Below are 6,000 nucleotides of genomic sequence, written 5' to 3'. Positions count from 1 at the left end.
GTGCGTGTATATATAGTACATGCATGTGTGTGTATTAGAGTGGACTATGTATATCTCGTCAGGGTCACGCAGGGAGTAGGAGGCACCGGTCTCGATCCCATCACGTAATTCATTTCATTTTGGGAAAAAGTAAAAAGTAAAAAGCGTCATCTCGTGGTTAACTCATTCACGTGTTTTTCCTGACGTTGCTAGCATCAGTACAAAAGAGAAGCGGACACACCATAATTTAAGGCATCCTCGTTGTTACCGTTCGTCCCTGATGTGTACTGGGAAAACATCGCCGTGCCTCGTGAAGCCTTTTTAAGAAAAATGGAATATAATTAATCATACATTTAATACAAAAATGGAAGTTATTAAACGTACATATTTCACACAAGGAACGGGGTAATTGAACACAAGCCGATCTGCGCTGATCTACTTACCGAGGGATTCGAGCAAGAACTGGAGGGCGTTTTCCTTGTCCCATTTGATGGACGGCCTGATCTTCTTGTTGAGACGAAGATCAGGGTAACCCTGTGCAAAACTAAAAAATGGACCTACCTCCTTACACAACCATAGAACTAATGAACCATAATACAATTCCCAAAACAAAAAAAACCATAATACAAGGAATGATTCCTCTCTTTTCTAAAAACACGTAGGTTTTCACTTTACTCTATCTCATTCATGTTTGTTTTAATTCCTGCGTTCTAAGTAGGGCCAAATCTAATTAAGTCATCCTTGTCCATGTGATGCGGGTTGTCCCAAATTAAAGTTGGTAGCAGCTCACGCGCGCCCGTTCCCGACGGCCAGCGGTCGAACGCTGCACAATGAGACGTCGGGGCGCCTCGTCCGCTGTATCATACATTTCATCAAAAAAAAGTTTGTATCATGCATATATATGCACCGTAGTACGTAGAAGATGTAACTTGCTACAGTATGATACTATGATGTGGGTAGGGTGCTAGGGCCAACTTATAAACAGAATCCACGTTCTCGTTGTAAGCATGCAGGGAAACAGACAGATCATGTGAACTTTACTCTAAAATTTCTGGGCGCCATGTCCCAGCTGGGCAAATAGATGGACACAGGACAGCTACCCTTCACTGTGGGCGGCGTAAGCTGCAATTTTTGGACGTGTCTAATGGCGCCGTTGTCCAGGCCGGGGACTATTTACAATGATGACCAAGGCTGCGAAACTGCTGTACGTACGTATGTGTCTGTGGTATCTATAGCACTGTACGGGCTTGCCTGCACGCTGCACCAAGCTCGCCGCGCCTCGGTTAGTCGGCGAGAAAGCAACTGCGTCCATCTCTGCAATATCTGATCTCAGTTAGTCCTCGAGCTTTTTAAAATCAGATCGAGCTGAAAAGTTTCCAGGCGAACTGCGTCTAGCAGTTTTTGAATGTATTTTTTCTCGGTTTTGTAGAGAACCAGCAAGAACCATCCGATCTAAATATAAAGATGTTACCCGAGTTTGCATGCCTGCATGTCCTATAGGATGATGTACAGTCGTGGTAGCAGCAACAGAGATAAACAAAGAAGAATCATGGCATGTGACTCTTTTCTTGCAATCTCATAGGAGTAAAGAAACCAAGTCTTTGGCGATATGTGGTGGAGTAGTAAAAGTTCCTCCTTTTCTACCTTCTATAGGCCAGCGGCGAATCCACCCAAAAAGATCATCACAGTTCACATGGAGGCCAGCCTTGTCTTGCGCTGCACATTGCCATCAGAGGAACAGCAACCGGTCAGGTTGTTGTTAGTACCATCCCTATTTCCATGATTCATATATCTCCATCTTCTTCAAAGTACCCGCCCGGCCGCCCTCCCCATCATGATTTCCTTGTCTCTCTTCGACAGCACCACAGGAAATTGCATCACGGACATATGAACAATGCTTAATTTTACCTGTCTAATTAATCATTTATGTTGCCTTTTTCACCTTTGGGGTTTCAGGGTTCAGAAAGGTTCGCACAGCACAGGACGTGCAATAGGTGCATCATTTTTAGTAACAACCTCCCCAACAAGTTTTTCAGCTTGTTGCCAAGACAACTAAAGTTATTTAATTGTTGCATGTATGATTGATTTCTAGAGACCCACAATGAAGCAAAGAAGAGAAGAGACGGGCAGCTAGGCACTGCCGCCATTGGGCTGAAAAACAATCTGCAGGGGTACATATGTGTTCCTTGCAGCACTGATGCGCGTGCACTGCAAACAGAGCTCTGAATTTGCATCTGGGTCGTTTGAAATATGAGGAAAAATGGTTGTTTATTCAGGAGCCCGGCCTGCAGGCCTGAAGCTCTGTTGCATCGTCTGAACAAGTCATCATAAGATGGTGCAGCCTACCAAGTACGGATCATGTGTTCTTCCCACCTCCTGCTGACTGTCCTGTACTCTTTGCAGATTATTTTTTGTATCTCTCGGTTTCGTGGAGCTGGGACATCAAATTTGCTCCGAGTTTCTTGTGGAAATATGTCGGAGAAGTAATAATAAATTTGTAATTATCATAAATTTTTCTTAATAAATGTTTATTATCCATGCTATAATTGTATTGACAGAAAACTAAATACATGTGTGGATAAATAAACAAATACCGTGTTCCTAATACGCTCTACTAGATTAGCTCGTTGATTAAAAGATGTTCAGATTTTCTAACCATAGACACGTGTTGTCATTTACTAATGAGGTCATATCATTAGGAGAATGATGTGATAAACAGACCCAAACATAAGCGTAACTTTTGATCGTGTCACTTAAGTTTAAATTACTATTGCTTACATAATGCCAAGTATCATTTCCTTAGACCATGAGATCATGCCACTCTCTAGTACCGGAAGAATACTTTGTGGACATCAAATAACCATCATCTCGTAACTGGGTGATCATAAAGGCGTTTTTCACATATCTTGGAAGGTGCTTGATAGGTCATATGGATCAAGATTGGGATTTTTCACTCCATGTGACGTAGAGATATCTCTGGCCTCTTTCGGTAATATAACATCCTAATGAGCTTGCAAGCATGTGACTAATGTGTTTAGTCACGGGGATATTATATTGCGGTACAAGTAAAGAGAACTTGCCGTAACGAGATTGAATTAGGTATGGTGATACCGACGATCAAATCTCGGGCAAATAATATATCGTGCAGACAAAGGAAATTGGATAACGGAATAATTGAATCCTCGACATCGTGGTTCAACCGATGAAATCTTCGTGGAATATGTGAGAGCCATTATGGACATCCAGGTCCCGCTATTGGTTATTGATCAGAGAGCTGTCTCGGTCATGTCCACATGTTTTTGAACTCGTAGGGTCACACACTTAATGCTTAATATCGCTAGGGTTCGATGAGATAAATAGATGGTGAGACCGAAGTTTTGTTCGAAGTCTCGGATGGATCTGGGACATCACGAGGAGTCACGGGAATGTCCCAATTATCTTTAGAAGGCATGGAAGGTTCTAGAAACGTTCTAGAAGGTTCCAGAAATTCTCGAAATATTCTAGTATATTTTTGAAAATTTAATTGGCCTTTTATATATAGTAATTACTAGAGAATTATAATTAATTATCTGTCTAGGCCCATTAGGAGAAGGGGAGGCAAAAACTCCACTGTTCGGAGGAGGTACCACGCTCGTGGTATTCGGTCACGGGCAGGGAAGTCTCGGAGGACTTCTCTCTCCCCTAGCCGGCCCTGTAGGAAAGGAAAGGGGAAAACATAATTAGGGAAGTGATCCATATGTGATCAAATTCCTATTTCTTCAGAGGCAAGTATGGAAAGATGAGATTGTCTCCTTCGCCTGCCTTGCCACCGGCCTCATCCCTTATATAAGGAGGGGAGGGACTGTCCCCTGACTTAACCCTGCTCCTCTCCCCGACCTTCTCCTTTCACGCGCACGGCGAAGCCGTGCTCATGGAGAATTCCATCATAACCTACACCACACCGTCGTGCTGACGGATCTCGTCAATCTCGTCCCTCGTCTTGCTGGATCAAGAAGGAGGAGACAACATCAAGACGTACGTGTGGATATCAAGGAGGTGCCGTCCGTTCGGCATTGATATTGATCTCATCGATAATACGACTACGCCAACAACGATCTCATCACTACAAGAGAAATAGCCCGTAGAGACACTATTTTTGGTTTGTAGAGACACTATAATTGTCTTTACATAACTTTAGACACGCTTGATATAATGCCACAAAGCTGCTACTATGGACAGCGTCGCTATGTGTGATGAGACACTAAGAAAATGTCTCTATTGTTTTAGACATTGCATAGAGACACCATACCGTCTCTACGTGTCTTTATACTTTTTAGACATTTCATAGAGACACTATATTGTTTCTACATTCAACGTGACATTTTGTAAAGACATTCAATTGTGTCTCTATAGTGATGTGCTAGAAAATATGCATTGAAAAATCATGTTGAAACCAATCCTCGAACTCAAGACCTTAAGGAAAACTACACACTCACCTAACCATCTTAACCTGATACCAATTCTTGCTTATACTTTTAATGAAATTATTATGAGTAGTTTGCTACATGTGTCAAACCTTCTAAGAATGCCTCTACATAACATAATATGTGTCTCAAATAGTGTTTCTAACCATACCGTAAGGTCATTTCCTCAAGTATCTCAAAACCATGTCTCTACATGAGTTTTGTGACAATCTATTAAATGCCTCAAAAAATATCTCTATACCATAATGTCTCAACTAGTGTCTTTATATTTAAGATATTGTCCATAGCACCTCATAAAATGCCTCTACATGAAATTCTGTCTCAAAATTGTCTCTAGGTAAAGACAAAGAGTACATTGCCTCAATGAAAATGTCTCTACAAGACATATTTGTTGTAGTGCATGATCGTAATGCTTTGTGATCTTCTAGGGTATGAAGCTCACAATTTTTTCTCGCTACTTACATCTACTAGATATGATCTTGGGTTTCTTCCGCACTTCTCGTAACTAGATATGATTTTGGGTTTCTTCCGCACTTCTCGTAAGAATTTTTATTTTTAACCCATCATTTCTCAGTTGTACTAAAACGGTGTGCTGAACCGTGCGTGCGCCTGCTTTGTGCATCCGAAGGTGCTGTTTCTAGCCTAGCAGCTGTATGCTGAATGATGCAAATGCATTGCCCATTTCATAGGTACGGCGCCAATTTGAGCTGGGCGGAGACGAAATCATCAATTCATCACGTACAGCCAAACTAGCACAAAACTTCCTTGAGGACTTTACATTGCATTTTGATAATTTGTTCCGTATTCTTTCACTCACTGACTCACACGTGACTCCAGACCACAAATGTAATCAACATAGGAAGGGACGAGTAATCAAAATTCAATGTAAATTGGGACATATGATCAAATCTGTCCCTCACTTAGCTTCCTTGAAATAATCGCAGCTTAATTACAAATTTCATAAAATATTTGATTTCAAATTGAAATAACACCAATGGTAGATTGGATTTGATTTTTCTTTGATATTTTGGTTTTTAGTAATATTAAAATATGAAACCTGAATTTTATTGGAATTTCTGGAGCTTTCTTTGCATTTTATGTTGGATTTCGTGGAGTTTCAGTCTTTATTTAAAAGGAAAGGAATTTTCCCCATTTCCTGGGCCTAAGCCCAGCTTCTCTTCTCCCGCCGGCCTTGCCAGCCTCTCTTCTCCTCTCTGTTTTCTCTTTGGGCCGTAGCCCACCTCTCCCTCACCATCTCTTTTGTTTTTCTCTTGGGCTCCTCTCCCTTAGCCCATTCTGCAGACCAGCCTGCACTGGCCCAGCTGAGCGCTTCCGCCTTCTAGCGAGCTCTGCCCTCTGCCTCGCACGCCCGTTCGCGGCCTGTAACGCACGCGCCGGCGGCGGCTGGAACTGCCACTGCCTTCTCTAACGGCCGGGGCTTCCGGCCACACAAAGCGTCGCGCCGCCGCCTCCTTTCTCTCGTTCCCGGTGGCCGCGCCGCTCCCCTTTGCCCTACCAGGCGCCCCCGCACACGGCACCGCCTACGGCCGATTCCGGC

Source organism: Brachypodium distachyon, chromosome 2, assembly GCF_000005505.3.
Source record: "Brachypodium distachyon strain Bd21 chromosome 2, Brachypodium_distachyon_v3.0, whole genome shotgun sequence".
NCBI classification, from domain to species: Eukaryota; Viridiplantae; Streptophyta; class Magnoliopsida; order Poales; family Poaceae; genus Brachypodium; species Brachypodium distachyon.
Note: the sequence above shows the minus strand (reverse complement) of the source record.